At 39.3% G+C, this 21,278-nt stretch overlaps 1 protein-coding gene across 13 annotated transcripts in view; it reads left to right on the forward strand.

Annotated features, from left to right (window-relative positions):
* MAP4K4 (mitogen-activated protein kinase kinase kinase kinase 4) overlaps window positions 1-21,278 on the forward strand; it is a 287,410-nt gene that overhangs the window by 43,453 nt on the left and 222,679 nt on the right. The window lies entirely within an intron of this gene.

Here is a 21,278-nt window from a genome sequence, read left to right on the forward strand (position 1 = left end):
CTCTCACTGCCTGAAAAGGGTGGAGATGGTGATACTGATGGGTTTGGGGGTTATTTTTCTTAGCTGCTTTCTTTAAAACTCCTTTGACTGTTTTCATCTTGTTGCTAGAGAACCTGGTTCTTATTGTGCAATAAATTGTGAGTCTGTGTAGTAAAGCAGGTATGTGAGACCAAACAGCAGGTCTAGACTACTGCCCAAAACAGGGAGTTAAAGGGAGTGTATTGGGCGGGGGAGGGGGGGGTAGGAAGGGGGAGGAAGGGAGAACTGGCTGAGTTGAACTAGGCTACCAGAAAAGAAAAAAGTCTCCTTTCTTGTGTATGAATCTGGTTACTGCAGTATATGTTTTCCTTTACGATTTTGACCTTTTATTTATATGATACGTGGTTTTAAAAAAATCAAATTGAACATATCTGAGAAATATAGCTGAGAAATGGTAATTCTTTTAAAGGAAAAGTTCTAAAACTGAATTTGAAACAAGTCATTATAGATATTTCCTTGAGGTATATATAGGACATTTAACTATTCTTAAATAGCTTGGCCTTCTGCAGAGAATACCTATTTCTCAATGTGAGGTCTTAAAATACTTCAGCATTCAGGCACTGGTTTGGGCTTTTTTTCCCTTCTCTTTTTTGGGGGAATAGGATGGGTTATTTATGTTTATTCACTTCGAGTTCTGTCCGGACATTGATTTTTCTTAGGCTTTTTAAAGTTTAAGGCTTTCTTACTTGAAACCTACAATGTGAAAATATATACTCAAGATGCCAACTAGTGCCCCCTCTTAATTTCACGGGTGATGAAACTGAAGCTCAAGGTTAAATGACTTTCCCATGATCACACAGGTATTGAGCATCAGGATCATGATTTGAACCCAGGTCTTCTCACTCTGAAGCCAATGTCCTTTCCACTGTATCATGCCACCTTAAACTGAGTAGGTTTTAATTTAATGTTTTCTGAGTTGCTGGGGACTTTTTTAAAGGAGGCCCACATTGCTGGTTTTAAATGAGGTTTGGGAGTTGTTTTTGAGATTTAGTTATTCTTTGTGACCCTGATTCTAATTTTCTTAGATAATCGAGAGTTGACCCCCTCTAGTTTGCTCTGAGGTTCCAGGAGAGAGAGAGAGAAGGAGTGAGGGAAAGTCAGAGGGAGAGAAAAACATAGTGTCTGGAGATTATGTTGGGGAGGGATATTTCCAATTCTGTGTGAAAATACAGTTGCTCCCTAGTTTTGTTTAAATACAGATGGGAGTGTGAGGTAGGTATCTCTAGTTTTCTGAAGGGTATGATGAGATTCTCAAAACAAAACTAGTTTTAATTCATTTTAATTTAAAAGTTTATGTGAAGGAGCACATTTTTAGTGGTTAGAGATTGGAGGAGGGAACTGTGTTCTTTGAAAAAAAGTAAAGCAAACCTTTTCCTCAGGTGCTATATAGGAAGTGTGGGAATGGGGTAGATGGAGGGAAGGATTGGTAACAATTGGAAGGCACTCTGCCACCTTAGTTTTCTGTTGGGTTTCCTTTTTGAGTAGAATGCAGCATTGACTCTTTTATGAAGAGATGGAGCTTCCCTCTTTTTCCATAGGAAAAGTTTGGGAAGTTAAAGCCCATTCCCACATCCCTTTTTGAAGTTATAGTCTTTTTTTTTTTTTTTTGGTGTTTTCAATTCACAGAACAAAACAAAACAAGCATTTCCATAATGCAGTAAAATAGAAAAGATGATTGCACATGAAACTGCAAATCTACCATGTCCAACTTGCTGGTGCCTCCAAATATACAACCAAATCCCTTTTTATGGTGGTTTTTTTCTGGATACTTTGTTTTCTTCCCTGTTCTTGTTGTATACAACCCCCCCTTCAAAATTTTTGATTATTATTTAAGAATATTTACTATAAATATTGTTACATTTCTGTAATATAGTTTAAAAGCAGGAATGGGGAGGAACCATAAGGCTGGGGAGGAAGGAGACTGCTATATGTGCTGCTTGTCCTTAAGGTAACATGCAGCAAGTCAGGAGGGCATGGCTGGAGTATACTTTTTTTAAACTCTGGGAGATGAAATGGGCATGTAAAGCCCACATAACTAGCTAGTGTGTAATTTCTAGTTACCCTGAGGCTGTAGTAACTTAACACACACCCTTCCTTCATAAAGCTCTCACAGAGTTTGTGTTTTTGCCACTATCCTCATTATTTGTTTGAACTGAGAATGCTCCTTTTTATGCTGACTGTCTCCATTTGGGAACCAGTACCCTGCAGGTGTGTAACCGAGAAGAGGTCATGCGGGGTGTGGCTGAAGGAGGGATGCCAGGCAAGCATATGCAGGAAGAGTAGGCTTACTGTCTTTAAGGTGAGTAATGTTGGATATGTAGGTTATAGGAAAACAACGCTTTAGATCAGAAGGGCAGTGGTGGTGGGTGGGTGGGGGGTATTTTTCCTCTGCTGTTCTTTTTAGATTCCTCTTGTCCCCACCATGACCACATTTTCAAAAAACACTAATGTTGATAACCATAACTCGACATTTATATAGCACTTAACAGAATATTTTGCGTGGCTTATCTCATTCGACCAGAGTTCTCTTATGACAGTGGTAATAATAACTTGCCATTTCTCTAACATTTCAGGGTTCCCAAAGCACTTTACATGGATTATCGCATTTGATTTGATCCCCCCAAAAGTCCTGTGAGATAGGTACTGCAGATGTTTTTAGTCTAACTTTACAGACTATAGTATCTACAATTTAGAAGTTGAAAGAGACCTTATGGGTCATCTAGTCTCCCCCCCCCCCCCCCATCTCATTTTACACAGAGAGAAACTGTGACTCAGGTAACATGCCCAAGATCACTGGGGTGGTAAGTAACAGAGCTGAGGTTGGATTTCAGGTCTTTGGATTCCAGATCAGTACTCTTTACGCTGTACCACTTGGAGAAATGAAATGATTTCTCTATTGTTACACATGTAGTAAATGTCAGAGTCATGATTTTAAACCTGTTAGCCTGATTCTAAACCCAAGACTTAGGTACCACCTCTTCTGGGAAGCCTTCCATGAGCCTCCTAATTGAAACTATTCTCTTAATTTCTCAAATTTTTCTAGGAAAGTTCGTCTATATCTTTCTTTTGCTCTCACAAACTCTGCTTTGCATTATTCAAATATAGATGTCTTAGCTGTACTTTTCTCTCCACTTCAACCTTACCAGCTAGCATAGTGAAAAGGGAAGGAAGCAAACTAGTATCTGAAGACAACTAATGGCAGATACAGTTGCCCTTGAGTCTGGCGCAGGGTTAGGGAGAGAATCAAGCCAGCAAGCCTAGCTACTAAGTGTCTACGATGTGCCAGGAACTGTGTGAAGTGCTGGGGATACAAAGAAAGGTAAAAACCCCGTTCTTTCACTTAAGGAATTCAGAGTCTAATGGATGAGACAACATACAAGCAATTACATACAAGGAAAATATAATGGATAAGGTGTAGATAATCTCAGTGGAAAGGCACTAAGATTATGGAAGACAGGAAAAGGCTTCTTGCAGAAAAGATGGGACTGGAAGGACCCCAGGAAGCTATGGATGAAGAGGGGAGAGAATGTCAAGGACGTGGGACGACCAGTCACTGGATCTTAGTGTATGAGGAGCAGAGGTAAAGTGTTAAGAAGACCAGAAAGGTAGGAAGGGGCCTGGTTATAAAGGGCTTTCATATTTGATCCTGGAGGTAACAGAGCATTCATGGGGTTTATTGAATAGGGGAGGGGCATGGTCAGAACTCACTTTAGGAAAATCATTCTGACAACTGTGTGGAGGATGCATTGGAGTGGACAAGGACTTGATAAAGGGAGACCAATGAGAAAACCATTGCAATAGTCTGGGCCTGAAGTGATGAAGGTCTGTACAGTGTTAAGGGGAGAAAAAGGATCATAGCTATCTAGGTATACTACTACTGTATTGGTATAATCATTTGTACTTTATATGAGTTATCTCATTTGGTAACAGCCACCATGTGAAATATGGGCTGAAAGTATTTGTATTTCCAGAGAGATTAAGTGACTTGACCAGGGTAACATTACTTGTAAATGGAAGAGAAGCAGGATCCACGTCTTGTTCCACTTCTCCACAGTGGTGTCAGTAACACCTAAGGATGCCGCAGAAGATGCGCCACATATACTGTCTAATGATCATATCTGTAGATGGCAGTCACCCGAATGAAACAAGGTTAGCGTCTAGGACCATCTCTACCATTTTCTTCTCTGCTACTGTTACCGAGTCATTCATGGTGTCTTAGTCAGAATATAAATGCTATTCCAGGAAAGATTTCATAAGAAAGTTTATCTGTCATTGAGGAATAATTTTCTTTTTTTAATATAACTTTCATTCTCCTTTTCTTACCTCTCATCCATTTGGTTTACCAAGATCTGCCAACTCTACCCTCACAGTATGCCCTTTTATCTATTTTTTATTAAGTGAAATGGCATGAGATATTTGTAAAGCATTTTGCAAATCTTAAGGTGCTATATAAACTTCTTCTACCATAACTACTGCCACTTTTCCTTTTCCTCTAACTTCTTTTCTCCCTTCCCTTCCTTCTTCCTCTTCTTCTCACTTTACAACAGGCTTTCATAACCACCTGCCTGGACTATTACACCTTCCTTCTCTCCTCTTTCCAGTCAGTCTTTTATAATCTTTATGATCTGGCCATGCATTTTCTCAATTCACAATCCTTCTATGCTTTTCTATTGACTCTTGAATCAAGTTCAGATTGTTTTGCTTGACATTCGAAACTCTAAAGTCCTAAACCAAGCTACCTTTCTTAGGTTTTTGTATAGTAAAGATGACACTAGAGTTTATGTTATTGGACCTGGGTTCAAATTTTGACTCTGGTACTTAATATTGCTGAGCCTTTTTCAAACGGAAGTTCCTAATGGCCCAATATCAATTTCTTAACTCTTCTGTTGAATTACTATTCGTTAAAAAAAAGTTTATGATTTAAAAAAAATCACAGCCATTTCCTAATACAATGTCCCCATTGAACTCTTTTGTAACAGTTATGGGGGGAAAAAAGCAATCAATCCAGTGATTACAATCCTCTGTTACCCATCTGCCCTTTAAAATCCAAATAAAATATTAACAAGCACTTCTCTTCAGATCTCCAAAAAGCTTTTGATTAGGTAGTGTTCTATTTACAACATTAGACTGTGTGAGCGACTTGAGGGCACCGAGTGTTTTTGCCTTTCTTTGTATTCTAAGCATAGCACATAGGAAACACTTAATAAGTGATTGTTGACGAAAACATTTTGAATTATTAATAGTTTTTGTTTTGACACAGAGGACACATTCTAGTAAAAAGGCACTCCCTTTCTATCCCCCTAATACATTTATTCCTCAAAACATTTAAGTAAAACCACCTTAAGGAGTGGTTGTGACTTATAGTACATGTGGCTTTCTATTTTTGTTCTTTACCATTTTGTTAACACAGAGGATGTGGGTTTGCATCTCTCTGATGAACTTACTGTGAGTTGTTGCCTGTTGTCTGTTTGTGTGATTTCCCTACTAGACTGCAATCTCTATGTGCTAAAGGACCAGTGTTCTGCATAGTGTCTTAATGTATGTTTATTTTGGTTTAACTTTAAAGAAGAAATATTAAGTGTCACATATGCATAGGATTCTGTTCATAATCAAACATTTAAGAAGAGTTAGGGAAAAGCGTGAGCTGATGCATTGGTTCCTTCTAATATTTTCCAGCAGGAGTGGGTCACAATGGTATGACTGCTGGGGCAGTTTGGGAGTTTGGGAACTCCCTAGATTCTGGTTCTCATTGCGACCTCTCTTGTATAGTATGACTCTGGACAAGTCAATCACTTAAATTCTTTGGACCTTAGTTTTCTCATCAATAAAATAAAGGGGTTAGGCTAGAAAATCTCCAAGGTTCCTCCCAGCCTTAATTTTCTCTGATTGAAAAAATTGTGCCTCATTAACAATTGGTTAAAGCTATATGGGCTAGGAAGATTGAGCATAGATTTTTTTTTTCACATTTATCAATTTAGAATCTTATTTTTTTAAAAGATAATTTATTTTGGCATTCATTTTTCAAAAATTTTGAGTTCTGAATTCTCTCCACCCATTGTGAAGGCAAGATGTGTGATATCAATCTTACATATAAAATCATGCACAGCATATTTCCGTGTTAGCCATGTTGCAAACAGGAAAAATAAAGTAAAATTTAGAGCATAGATTTAAAAAAATAAAGTTTACTCTGTAATTCAGTTAGTATTTATTAAGCACCTACTCTGTGTCAGAGTTTCCCCTATCAAGGACCTTACTTTCTAGGGGGAATGGCAATATGTACACAAATAAGAAAATACAAACTATATGTACAGTAAATACCAAAAGAAAAAATGTCAAGAACAATCCACTGGAGTCATTGGGGAAAGTCCTATGTATAAGGCAACACTTGACCCAAGTTAAAGGGAGATAGGGATTAGAAGAATTGGAGTGAAGGGGGGAGGTCATTCCAGACCTCCTTTGCAAAGCCACCAAGGTAGGAGATGAACTTTAACCTCATGGCATTCACGGAGATATGTTTGAGGTCCTCCAATGAACAGATTCTTTGACTCATTTAATGCTACATAGGATCCTAGATCAGAAGAGTTGGAGGAGACAATAGAGGCTATTGTCTGACCCCCAAATGTTACAGATGAGGAAACTGAAGCCCAACAAGGTGAAGTGATTGGCCCACAGTTATCCAGATCAGTTTTCTTTGCCTGAAACGTGTTGCCTCCCCCAATGTCAGTAGCAGCCGGTGCTTGTGATTGGTATAACTTTTATACAGCCAAATACATTTTATGATATTTCTCTGTACATTTGTTAGTTTTCCATTATATTTAGTTGGCATTAGTATGCCTGGTAATGTATTAATGTAGTGGGATGCGGATGTACATTGTTTAATCCTTGAGAACTGTTAAAAGGACCTTTGAGACTGTCATCTGGTCCAGGGGTTCTTAACCCTTTCTGTGTCTTGGACCCGCTTTAGCAATCTGATGAAGTCTATGGACCCCTTTTCAGAACTATGTTTTAAATGAATAAAATGGGACATAAAAGGTTACAAGTGAAGCCCGTTGCATTGAAATAGTTATTTTTAAAAAATGAATGCAGAAGCAGGATGTGGTGGCTCTTGTCTCCAGCCCGTTATCCTAGGGGGCGAGACTGGTGGGTCCCTTGAGCTTGAGAGTTCTGGGCTATAGTAGGTCTCAAAGCTCATAGGGTATCCATGTGAAGTCTAGTATCAATACGGTAAGTAATGTTAGGCAAGCCTTTCTGCTTAAAATACAGTGCCTTTTTTCTTCTAATGGCAACCAAAGGCTTTCATTCCCAAATTAGAAGGCTGGTAAGATGTTGGTGACATACGAAATAGAAGTTGAAATGCAGTTTTGTTGATCAGTAGACATTCATTAAGCATCTTCTCTATGTCAGATACTGTGCTAAGTGCTTCTCAAAGTGACACTAAAGATGGGGGACCCAGTTTGGCCAAGATGTTACTAGAGAGTTGGAAAGTGTTGTCTCCTACAAAAGGGAGGTGGGCCTAAGGGCGATAGTGAACTACTGTTCTCATAATAGGAGTTCATATTTATACAATGCTTCCAGGTTTAAAAACATACATGCTTGTCTTGGAAACCATTGTTTTTGCTTCACAAGGGCTTTCTGAAATGGCGCAGCTATTCCTTTCTCCATTTTATAGATGAGGAATCTGAGTCTCAGAGAATTTAGATGGTTTTTCCTAGCTCTGCTGACCGAGCGTCTTGATAATCTTTGCATCGGGTTACTCTGCCCCTCAAACAGGGAGTAGGGAGGCTTTAGAATAGGGAATGTGTGCTTTTTTGGACTTTGTAGTTTTTCTGTGTAGACCCCTTCCTGTTTATTTTCATCTGTACTAGCATAATAACATAGGATTTATTTTTGGAAGGGTCTTCTGATTCAAAGTCCAGTGCTTTCCTTATGTATACCACACTGTCTCTTCCAAGCCGGGTGTACAGTTTACTGGGTGAACACATACATCTTAGGAGGAGCTCATTGGCTGCCCGTTTTGTCTGATTGTGATGAAGAATTTGTAGATTTTGGAGTAAGACCTCCCCCAGCCGCCAAAGTTTACAAACAGGGAGTCCTCTTCATCCCATGAAGAAACAAAACTTGAGTGAGTTAGAAAAGTAGGTGAATACTAAGAAAGTGGTGTTTGTAGGCACACTGTATTAACATGCTAGAAATCAGAGATAGGGTTTTCATGCTGGCAAATCAAAGGATGCTGATAGCAACAGTGAAGATGCCAGTGATAATTTTATGTAGGGTGAGAAAACTCCTTGGGAGAAAACTGTTGAGCTTTTGTTTCTCTAGTGCCATAGGAAGGCAGCTAGAACATAGCTGTGCTTCATCTCAGGCATATAATCCCTGAAGGAGCTAAGAACAAGGGCTTTTTGCAAGGAGATTTTAACATCGTTTGGCCCTCTGTCTTAACGTGATCTGCATCTTCAGCGCAACATTAATAACTAAGACTTTTGATTATGACCCTGACCTGTTTGGAAAACACGCAGTTATGTTACATATGCTGTATTTAAGAAGGCAAGGAAGTTTGGGGCTCGTTTAAGAACTTTTTTTTTTTCTGTCAGCAATTAAATGAAAGTGTTAATCGTAGATTGTAGGAGAAATTTGTAGAAGGACTTGCAATTCCATTGTTTCGTATAACCAGGGTTTTAGTCCTATCTATTCTGTGCTTAAACGTGCGCTGTCTGGGGAAGCCCAGGGAATTGGAGGACTCAGGGAACCATTGGGAAATTTAGGGTTTGATGATGAGAAGTTAATCATCGTGACACAGTGCTTGCAAAATATGTAACATGCATATGATAAAGTAACTAATAAAATTTGTTACTGCAAAATGATTTGTCAGTTGGGAGATTTGCATTTCTGATATTGAGTACTTTGATTCTCCTTGTTTAAAAAAAATAAATGAAGCTGGAAATGGTGAATTAACATGGGTACCACTGTAGTTAATTTAGCCTTTAAATAGTACATGAGGATTTCACTGCTTAACTCTGACTCTAGGAGCTCTGCCCTCTTTCACAGTTTTTGATTGTTACTATATAACCAACTTAATTTAAAGGATCTCTGACTTAATCCTGGTACCTGCAGAATTATTGCTCCATCTTACTTTAAACATAGGACTTATCTAATTTGGGATTTCTCTTCTGGTTATTACTAATTGCTGTTTCATCTGATGGATCAGTATAATGTTGAGAAATGTTTGATAGTAGTGTCTGGACAAAAGCCAGGCCTGGAAACAGTCTGTAGGTGGGGTGATTCTGCTTTATAAACACGACGATGATTAACATACACGTAAAAAATCCTAGTACACTCCTGTTTTCTATCCACTCCCATTTTTCTGCAGCCACTCCTTTTGGATTGCTCAAGGCTGTGATCCTGTACTGTGGGTCTGGGACAGGTGACTCAGATGAAAGAAAGTGTGAAAAAGGGCAATAACTGGCAGTTTCTGGTCATTTATTCTCATTCTTTGGCTTTTCAGTGGCATAAATTACAGTTATCTCCTGTTCTTACCCCCCTTTAAATAACTCTAGTCAGAAACTGAAGATAACACCCAGCCACTTCTTGGGCTCTCCTTCAATGCAGTTTGCCTCAGATAATCAAGGAATGGTCTCTTCTCCCTTGATACAGTTGTTATGCTGCTAAACTAAGCTTGGAAATCAACTTCATTGGATCCCTGGAAGAGGGAGACAGTTTCCTTGTCCCCAGTGACATCAGCCCCCCCACTCCCCCCCCGCCCCAAATCTTACTTGTGGTATGGAAGACTCATTAGTGTTTGGTATATCTTTACCAATTTGAATTTCTAATATTTCATTGAGTAGTATTGGTTGGAAATAATGGTTCTGATTTGCTGTGATCATCAGTTATTCCTAGAACTATCGTTAATGATGGGAGGGAGGGTGTCTAGAATGTTATAAGTCACGCGGTATTAGTTAACCATGTGAGATGTTTCATTATGCTTTGGAGGTGATAATGGCCTCTTGAAAGCTGTAAACTCTGACAGGTCCTGCCAGGAAGGAAGGGTTTCATCTATAGGCTAAGTTCATAGAAACTTGTGACCAGGTTGATGAATATTTTGATTCATGTACCCAACAAAATTAAAAAGCCTCTTCCTTAGTCCTGGCACCTGTTGACTATATTATTGGTCCAGCGTCTGTCAAGGTGTTTGTTTAGATGGGACTGTGCTCTACAGTTGGTGATTGAAGGCCACATTGAAATTAGGTATCTTCAGAGTACTGAAAAAGTATTGTTGTTGGCCCACAATGGAAGATTTTCTGGCCTGAATTACCTAATAATTATATAGGGCTTAAGTTTCCAGTGTTGGGAATCTAATTTGAATCCTTTGGCATCTCATACTTTTGGTAGGTGAAGTTGTCCCTGGTACAGTGATACAGGTGATAGAATAATAAGTGATAAATAGAATGAAGGGGAAAGGAAGACAGTTAAACCTTTTCCAATTCAGTGCTCATCCCTACTTTTTGGCATTGCAAGAAATGACTAACCAGAATGAGTGGTTAAATTGATGCTGGTTGGATGAGACATCAGTGAGGAATATTGAAGGAAGTTATTAATTCATGTCAGAAAGAAGAGCAGACAATGTGGTGCCTGCAGTACCTGGAACTATTGCTTATTTGCAATTCTAATATTGTTCATGGGACCATACTTTAGAAGCACTGGTAGACTGGTTCCATTCTAGACCAGTAGTTCATCATTCAACAAGTAGCTGCAGGTATTAAGTCTAAAGGAAGGAGATGCTTATATTTCTTTAAGTTATTGGGGAAAGAAATGGCAAGGAAGAAAAAAAACATACGAGTGAACAAGACTTCTGGCTTGTTCTTCACAGTAGTAGTTGGGTTCTGCATTACTCTGTAGTTGCCAGGGGAGCAGAGCTATCAAAGGGAAAACTTTTGTTTCAGATATTTTGACATCCTAAAGTTTTCAGGCAACAGTTGAATTTTTAATCTAGTGAATATGATGTATTTTGGGTTCTTGGTGTTTTGAATTTATCAAGTAATACTGAAATTCAGTATTCTTTGGACTCTTGGGAATTGCCAATGAAACCTCATAGTTGGGTTTCTTCTGTGGCTTGAATTACGGCTTGTTACCACGATGCTAGCTTTTCATACTCTGTGTCTCCAAATAAAGGCAAAATAAATTTGGGTTTCTCTTGCCAATTTCCAGTAGTCGGTCTACCTAGGTGATTTGTAGCCTGTTCAGTACAAAATCTTTACCTAAAATAATGACAAAAAGACTTGTTCTCAAAATAGTCTAATAAAGTATTTTCTTCCGTCGTCATTTGAAGTGTGATTGGGGCAGTTAGTCTCAAGAGAGTTAGTGATGAAAATCTTTAGGCTTTTACCTTTAGCAGCCCCATACATTAGGTGAACTTGTTAATTTTCCTCATTGGCAAAATGGAATGAAACTTTACCTCCGTAGTGTTGTGAGGAAAAGCACATATAAATGCAATGTGTTATTATGCTGCTTTGAACTGGCATAGAGATTTTTACCATTGTCATACCTTCTTGAAATCAATACGTGGTAGGGTGGTTTTTGTTGTTGTTTGGTGCCACTGAGAAGACCTGATTTTTTTTGAAAGGGTAGGGGAGAGTTGGCGTTGATGTTGTATGGATTCCAAACCATAGGTTCCATGAAAATAAGCCTTTAATGATCAGAGCAGAGAAACACCTGACTCCTCCTATGAAATTGCGTGTTCTCTTGAGTATGTTTATTCAAATAAACTGTTTCCTGCCCATTGTAATTTAAAGCCTGTTTTAATTGGTCTTTGCCTTTTTCTTACCGACTACCAATACCATCTTCCTTCATTATATTATCCTTATCTCTGAAATAAAAGCCATTTTTATGGCTAGCTTGGTCCAACCTTGAAGCCATGTGTTATGACCTTGTCTGCAGTTACTGTACATCCCAGGCTAGTTGTGAAGACTGGAGAGGAATGGTAGTGTTCACAGTGTGACAATATATATTTGAAGACAGGCTGTTACCTGCATAATTTTGCACTATTAGCATCAGCAAAGCCCTTCCCTTGTTTGTTTTCTTGAGGGACATTCTTTTTCACATTACTTAAAAGATGTATCATCTAAAATGTCCCCTTTTCAGATGGTTTCCTTTAGAATTAAATAGGTTAAGCCTTTCCTGTTTTCTTTTCATCCCTCCCTTTTTTCTTCTTCTCCACACTCTCTAGTGTGTAATTTAAGGCCTCTTGTTTTTTCCGTGGGTGATCCCTATGTCTCCCAGGCATCTTACAATTCAGTAAGCATTTATTAAATGTCTACTATGTCCCAGAATCTGAGGGCCTGCTTTCAAATTATAGCTGGGTGACCTTGGACAAGTCAACTTCCCTGGGACTCAGTTTCCTTTAACTCTGAAATGAAGCATGAGATTAGATGATCCCTTAAACCACTTATTTCTCTCGGTCTATCATGCTATCAACTTTTTAGGAGATCACTTACTGTTTGTTGTAGGCCAGGACCTTCATAATCATCAAATTTGGGGATTATTTTTACACCTGCAGAAGAGCAGGGAAAACAGATTAGCAGAGTTGTTAGGTCCAAACTGGGTTGATAACCACCTCTGTCACCACCTAAGCACTGTCACTGGCGGATATGCTTCTTAACTCCAAACAACTGTGTCTTCATTTGCGCCCAGTCTTTACTCAGGGGAAGAGTGATTCACAGCTTGCATACTTCCTGTTAGACCTGGAGTTTCTTTTGGAACCCTCCCAAGTAACTACTGACCAATTCTGACTTGGGAATTTGGGAGAGCTGTTAAGACAATAGCCTGAGGCAGGGTTGATGTGATCCAAAAGCTGATTGGCCACCGAGGGGGTTAGTTTGCTCATTGGTGGTTTCTTTGTCTTGACCTGGTGTTAGAATTTATTTCCTAATACTATTTTTTGTTCTATTTTTTCTTCTTTTTTTAAGTTTTAGGGGAGAGGTGGAAGCTGGGGGAGGTGTAGATGTTTATAGTAAATTTATTATATTTTTGCCAAACTCTGGGGAACTCTTTGTTTAGTATTAAGACATGATAAATTTGTTAATATCTCTTAGTATTTATGTATGACTTTGGGCCAGTTTCTTTACCTGTTTCTATGGTTCTTAGTTTTCTCAGTAGTAAAAAGAGGGGATTGAAATAGATGAGGCTTACCTAAGAGGTGATTACTTTTTAACCCTCTTGGCCACTTACCGTTTGTCTCTTTCTGGCTTTGTAGGTGTCGTGCCTCTGGTCTTGAATTTAGGGTATAGGAGTGCCAGCTAGGGGAGGGAAGGGACTTCTTGTCAGTGGGAAAAGTTGGTTACGAACATATGGTCCAACTGGGATGTTTAGTTTATCAGGGAGGGGTAAGAGAGTACCTTCTTGGGCAAACAAGAGTAAGGGTTAACATAGACACTTTAGAGGTTCTAAGTGCTTCTGACTTTGGACTGAAGTTTGAAAATCCAAGGTTTCGAACTACTAGTTAAGACTTTAAATAAAGGGACACTGTAATTACAGTTCTCTATGTATTTTATACTTACACATCGGTGTTATTAAACCTTATTTTTAAGTTTCATTATAGAACTATGACCAAGACCAGTGGGGCAAGCCTTTATTTAAAAAAAAACCCTCCCCCCTTAAACTAATCTATCTTTATTATAAATATTGTGGGAAAGATTAGTTACTGTCACATTAAGTGGCAATTCCTAGTTTCTGGCTAGCTATCTAGAATGTAATTTGTAGCGCTAGACTTGTGAGGGGGTCACTGTCTGTTTTTTTGTTTTCAGCGTTAACTCCCTGCATTAAGATTTGGCATCTCTCCCCAGTGCCCCCTTCTTGTTTTCTAGTTACTGTTTTCTTCTCTCCTCTCCCTCTTTCTTTCTTTTCTTCCATCCTTCCTTTCCCTTTCTCTTCCTTTCCCCATGCCTCTCTCCCTTCTGCCACCCTCCCTCCTTTTTTGTTTGTTGTGCTTTCTCTAAATAGTAACTTAAAAATAGAAGTCTCTGTTTCCTTTTCACCATAGCTGACCTCAGATTCTTTTGCCTGGGCTCTTGAGGCAGGAATAGGATTGCCCCCATCTTTCTTTTTCATTCAAGACTCAGCCCTCTTCTGCATGAGACTTTTCTTGGTCTCCATGATTGCTAGTGCCTTCTCCTCCGAGACTAACCAATATTTGCTTTGTTTATGCCTAATATATGTACTTGGTGCTGCTGCTGCTGCTGCTTGCCCTTTGTTCTCTAAGAGAACCATTGACATCAGGGAGGTGATTCCATAACTTGCAAGTGAATTGGATTTAAGTGAGGGAGGGCTGTGCAAAGTCGAAGCCTCACTTTCTCCTCTGGAGCCTTCTGGGTCCAGTGGCCAGATAAGGATCAGGACAACTGGAGATGGCCCTGGATGCAGTGGGGACCTTGGGCCTTTGCAAGCTAAGGTCTTTAATGGGTCTCAGTGTGACTCAGTGATGAAGGCTTAATTTGAAAAATGAGGCAAAGAATGGCCTCTTTAAAAAAAAAAATAGATTTGGGAGGGGAAGACCCTCAAGGTTTCTGGCCAAAACGGACACAATTGTCTGAGCCAGTCTGGGCCCAAACAGTGACCAAGCCCTACAACTAGAGTGATTTGGGGTTAAGGAAGGCTGGTCTTTAAGAGAAAAACAAAACAAAAGCTTCTGAGATTAAAATAAGGGCATGTTTGCTATGTCTGCCTAGTTAGAATGTAAGTTCCTAGAGGGCAGGAACTATTTGCTTCTGTCTTTTTCCCAGCATTTAGCACACTTCCTGGTTCATAGTAGATGCTTCATAAATACTTGTTGATTGGTTGAAAGGAACATTACTACTTTGACTTCATTTTACTGTAGTAATAATAATAGCCAACATTTCTTAAACATTTTAAAGTTTGCAAAGCACTTTACAAATATCATCTTATTTCAAAAGAGGGGCCAAAAGTCACTATAGAAATGTAAATGCTGGTTTCTAGCTCAGTCTAGTAACCCCTTCTAAAAATGTTAGTATGTCACAGAGAGCTCTAAATAGATACTTTTCTTTCCCACTTAATGACTGTTACACCACAGATAGGAATGGACACTCATGGGTACATGAGTAAAATCCCGTTAACAGTGACAAATGTTGTTATAACAGAGTTCTGTACGTTCGATTTGTTTGATGATGCAGGGAATGGTCCTTAGTAAGTACGGATTTGATTACTCATCTAGGAAGCATTTACTGAGCGTACCTGCGAAATCAATGCCCTTTTCTGGTCCATCTTAGCAGGATTGTATGCAGAAGAAATCTAATTGTCTTCCTAGCACATTTTTAATTTTTTTTTTTTTTTTGCTAGTAAGATGCTATTACTTGATTCATCCCTGTCTTAACCTTAGACATTCTAAGCATTCTTGCTAGGCATCCCACCCCACCCCACTTCGAGAAAGATAGGCTTCCTATAGTCTGATGGAGGGAATGGGAGATGAAAGGGATACATGTGTGACACTTAGCTCTTTTTCCTGATGTGTTTATTTGGAGATATGCAGGGTCCTGGGTCCTGAAGACTGGCCTTGAGAATTTGAGGGGTAGAACTTTGTCATGAATTCATTACATATAAAGGATTTAGATGCCCTGTGGCGTTCATTTTATTGTGAGATTTGGCTTATTTCTATCCAATAACATCTAGAGGTGCTATTGATTGGAGGCCTTATTTTTAACTAGAAATTGTAGGTTTGCCCTTTCTTGTAAAGAGGAGACAAGGAAAGTAAAGCTGTTCAGGGATAGTCTGCTGTCAGTAGCAAATACTCAGAAATAAAAAACCACCACCCTTTTCCCCCTACAGCACTGTGATTTGTTGATTACCTTTCGTCTACATCTAGTTTTTCAGTGCTGGGTCTCAGCTTGAAATATTGGTGCTCCCTTTCCAAAATGTCCATGATTGAATAGACATTTTTTACCTTTTCAGTGAGCATAATGACTGAAGTCGAAGTAGCCTTTAGACTTTTCCCCTGAGCATCCTAGAGAGCTTAGGGTAATTTGTGGTTTAGGTATGTACAATATATTAACAGGCCTCCATAGCTAAGATGACAACAAACTTCAGAAATAGCCCTTTCTGAATCCCAGTATTACATAGGATGAATAAGTCTGTTATTTATGAACACTTTCCTGGGCATATTACTACGCTTTCCCAAAACTGCTTGGATGATTTTACACATAATAAACCAAGGCTCAAAGAATTTAACTTGCCCAAAAGTAGTAAGTAGCATGACTGAGATTCGATCCCAGATCTTCTAACTGCACATTTAATACTTCTCTATGAAAGTGTGATGGTTTAAGAGATGTTTTACAGGTTGTCCCAAAAGTCTTGGGTGGTTTTATGCTCCTAAAGCTACTAAGACTTTTGGGACACCTCGTAGATTACAACTTCATTAGGAACTAGACTTCACATTTCAGAAAAGAGATTAGAAATTTGAAAAAGAAGGAAGTTAGTGGGATGTAGAATAAAAGAGTGATTTAAAAAAACAATTCTTAAGAAACAACCATCATGGGATAAGCTCTGCTTTTGTTTACCCCCTTTTTAAGCCACTCCCAAAATTAGTATATCTGGTAGGATTAAGCCATACCTCACTCAACATTAATTTTTTCTGGGAAATCATATTAGGTGGAGCAGTGTTACAGGACAGTTAATTCCAAGGGAACAACATTGTACCACCTTACAATGAAAGGTTAAGCCAATGTGAGGGTCTGGTGATAATATATTAGCCATGTTATGTGAGAAACCTGTTGGACCATGTGACCAGGCATGAGTGTAGTTTCTCTTACAATAGGATAGACAGTTCACTTTCAGTCTTTGGTCTGCTTGGGAGTAGAGTTTATTTTTGTATTGGCTGAAGCTTCCCTACTTTTGCATATAGAAGCTTTCGGAGCAAGGGAGGACCCCTTGCTTGTAAAATAAATGTCTCATCTCTGGGAATTGAAAGTTTGGCATTGCCCTCCTTATAGAATCACAGAATGTTAGGGTGGGAAGGGAACTTAGGGATGGTCGGGCCATCTTTTCACAAAGTAGAAAACCTTGTGAAAGTTGAGTGCCTCATCTGAGACTGCCCCAGTAATTGGCAGATAGTTTGTGCTCTTCATTCCTCATTGTCACAGGCAGCCAAACCAGCTGTTATGACTCAACAGCAGCATCCAATATCTGGGGTAAGGTGGGGGGAGGGGGGCGGCATGGTGGAAGCTGCCCTGACCCAGTCCTGTCTTCTCCACGCTTCCTTTTTTTCTTCTTTTAAAGAAGTCATACACGTGCCCTGCTTCCCCCTTTTGCTGACTTTCAACATTCATAGCTCAGTTAATTCAGCCGTAATCTCAAAATATCCTTTTATCTTTAACCCTTATTCTTCCAACTACCCGGACCATCCTAGGAAAATTTCTTTCTGCCTTCCTTTTCTTTCTGTGAGGAAGGGAGGGAGTAAGAAAGCATATTATAGAGTGCCAACCCAACTAATTGCCAGGTGCTATGTGAACAGTTATAAGCCTGTGAGGTAGGTGCTTTTGTTAGCCTCATTTCACAGTTAAAGAAACTGAGGAAAAGTTATGTGATTTGCCCAGGGTCACCTGTGTCTGAGGCTGGATTTGAACTCAGGTCTGCCAGGCTCTAAGACCATTGCTGTATCCACTGCCCCACCTAGCTGCCTCTGTATCTTCTGTTCTGCTTCTACTTTTCTAGCTCTTTTTTAAAAGTCTCCTTATGAGCAAAAAATTGATACTAATTATGTCTGATAAATCTTAAGTGACTTGGATGTATTTATATTTTAAAAAAGAGGAAGGTTTTGAAGGATAGTGCCAATCACCTCTACCATCCTTAGGAAAGTGCCCAGAAAGTCCTTTTCAAAATTGCCTTTACTTGGCTGTTCTCTTGAAGTCATACATCTTTAGAATTGGAAAATATCTTAGAAGTCACCTAGTCCAACCCCTCAACTTACAGATAAGGAAAACAAGGCCCTTTGAGAGAAATTAACTGAGCTAGACTAGGAGTCATTAACATGTATTAAGCACCTACTATATGCCAGGTACTGTGCTGAGCTCTGAGGATACCAAAACAGGTAAAAGGCAGCCCCCTGACCTTAAGGAGCTCACAACAGAATAGGAGAGGACTCCCAATTGATTCTTGTATTCTTTGAACTAGTATAGCGTCCAGCACATAGTAGGTGTTTAATAAAAGTTTATTGACTTTTTTTTTTCTTTAAGCACCAGTATGAAGCATAAGTTGTTTCTTAATCACTTTCTTTTTCTATTTATTAACTTGTACAGCAGCAGTAAGCCCAGCAGCTTGGTAGAGTGGATGGGCCAAGTGAATTAGGAAGACCTGGGTTCAAGGCCTGCCTCTGATATTAAATTAGCCTCCTGATATTCTCTAAGACAATAAATTGCAGAACAGTTGCTAATCTGAATTATTAAAGAGGAGTTTCCTTGAAGGGAGAGTGTCTCAGGATCAACGGGGTCAGGAAGCACCACCAATCAAAAATCACAGGTGTGGATAAAAAAATGGCAAAAGAAGTAAATAGTAGTGCTTTTGGATTATCTACCATTTTGGATAATCTGTTTCTCTTTATTAATGAGAATTAAGAGTTGGCTGTGCCTCCTTAACTTCAAGATTCTCTTGGCAGTGGATCTCCAGACTGTTCGGAGAAACATACTGCCGTCCATCTTCTCTGACCTCAGTACAGCCTCTCCTTGTTTACTTTAAAGTCTTTCCCCCCTCCCTAAATAGTATTTTATTTTTTTCCAAATTACATGTAGATATACTTTAACATTCATTTTTGTAAATTTTGAGTTCCAATTTTTTTTTCTCCTTCCTTTTCTTTCCTCCCCCCACCCCAAGACAGCAAGCAATCTGATATAGATTATACATGTACAGTCATGTTTAACATATTTCCACATTGGTCAGGTTGTGAAGGAAGAATCAGAGCAAAAGGGAAAAAACCATGAGAAAGAAAAAACGAAAAACTAGTCTGCTTTGATCTGCATTCAGACTCCATAGCTCTAAAGTCTTCTAACTGTGGAGTGAAGTTAAGGAAGGGAAGGGGAAAGAGGCTAGGGAAGGAAATCAGCTCTTATATAGTGCCTACTATGTGCCAGGCACTGTGCTGAACACTTTGTACAAATATTACCTCATTTGATCCTCACAACAACCCTGAGAGGTCGGTGTTGTTATCCCTAGTTGAGAAAACTGAGGCCAAACGAAGTTAAGTGACTTGCCCAGGGAGAGTGACACAGCTTGAGTGTTTAAGGTTGTATTGGAACTCAGGACTTCCTGACTGCAGGCCCAGTACTCTAAACCCCGTACACCATTATCCTTTTCCTGTTTCACTGAGTTCCCTAGGCTTTGCCCTTCCCCATTCTCATTGTTTTTGAAGTTGAATAGAATTTTATACTTGCAAACTGAATATTTTCTTTTTTTATAATTAAGTTCTTTATTTTGAGTTTTCAGCATTCATTTCCATAAGTTTTAAGTTTTCTCCCCTTCCCCCTCCCTATTTTCCAAGACAGCATGGAATCTGATATAGTTTCTACATATATATTCCTGTTAAACATACTTTCACATTAGTCATGTTGGATAGAAGAATTAGAATGAATGGAAAGAAATATGAGAAAAAATAAAAGAAAATAGTCTGCTTCGCTCTGCATTCAGGCTCCATAGTTCTTTCTCTGGATGTGGGTGGCATTTTCCATCGTAAGTCTTTTGGAATTGTTTTAGGGCCTTGCGTTGCTGAGAAGAGCTAGGTCTAAAGTCATCGCACACTGTGGCTATTACCCTGTATGGTGTTCTCCTGGTTGTGCTTACTTCACTCAGCATCACAAACCGAATATTTTCTGGAGTTGTTCATTTGTGTCCCCTCTTTATGACCCTGTGGACCATACTGTCCTTATGGTTTTCTTGGCAGAGATACTAGAAAGGTTTGCCATTTCCTTCTCCAATATTTTTTATAGTAGGACTAGCTTGTTGCTTTGGAAGGTTGCTTTGGTACAGTTCTATAGAAAGTGACTTTTATGAAATTGACTGGAAGTCTCTTCACAATCATTTTGTATTTCAATCTGTTTATATTAGGAGATCACACCATGTATATTGCTCAGTATTGACATGGGGATGGTAGAAAAGACAAACCTGTAATTTCAGCAATCATTTCTTAAGTACCTTGTATGTAAGGTTCTACATTTTTGCACATCAGAAACACTGCCCTTTAGTTTAGGACTACAGCAACTGAGAGGCACTTGATGCCCAAGAAAAGGGAAAAATTTTTTTTAGTAAGTAAATGCAGATAACTAAGTTGTATAGCATCTTCGAAAAGGTCATTTGTGTCATGTCAAATTGAGTGTGAAAACATCCTTGCTGATGGGATACTCGGGCTCCAGCCCTAAGATCATGTCTCTGAAAGCCTCCCGATTTTTCAGTAGGCCCCTGTCCTGTGAGAATTTTTTTCTTGCTGCCGAACACATTCTCTTATCAGAACAGACAGAGGGGTGCCTGGCCCAAGGATTTTTGTCCCTGGCTGGCCCAAGGACTTTTCCTCTTGCCAGATCCCCAAAGTCCATGACTCTGACAACTCCCTCAATTTTTGCTATATTCCCTACGCTTTCCCATAGACTCCATCGCTGCCAAAAGACACCTGGACCCTTAGATCATCTAATTAGTATCCCTGGCATTCCTTTCCCATGCCTCTTTCTCATATAAACCCCAGCACCATCCTTATTCTTGCCCGCTTCTGCTAAAGCATTATAATAAATTTTTGCACCTTGACTAGGGAGAAGCTTGAGTGTGTGAATTCATTCCAGGCAACTCTGCCTTGGTGTTCTTGGATGCCCAGCACCCCAAAACTTCATCCTTGCTAGTGGAGCAAAATGGAGAAATTGACCAATAGCAAAGGAATGGTATTCAAGGTTTGTGGAGAAGGAAAAATATAGCTCTTAAAAAGGGGTTTTGAGAAAGCTAAAAATTTTTCAAGGTAATAAGTAGCTATGCAAAATAACTTTCACACTAGTAAGGAGCTTCAGAAGTGAGATAGCACGTAGCCAGTTGCTATGGGAGCCAAAGTACACTATATTCTATCTTCTTTCTTTGTGTGTGTGTTTTTAGAGTGTAGTTTGATGCAGCAATCCCCCTCATGCCCCTCCAAAGTAGCTGGGTTGTTTAGGCTATTTCTTCTTTCTCTGGAAAAAAAATAGATACCTTATGGAAACTGGTTATAGGACTTA

Source organism: Trichosurus vulpecula, chromosome 4 (assembly GCF_011100635.1).
Source record: "Trichosurus vulpecula isolate mTriVul1 chromosome 4, mTriVul1.pri, whole genome shotgun sequence".
Taxonomy (NCBI): domain Eukaryota; kingdom Metazoa; phylum Chordata; class Mammalia; order Diprotodontia; family Phalangeridae; genus Trichosurus; species Trichosurus vulpecula.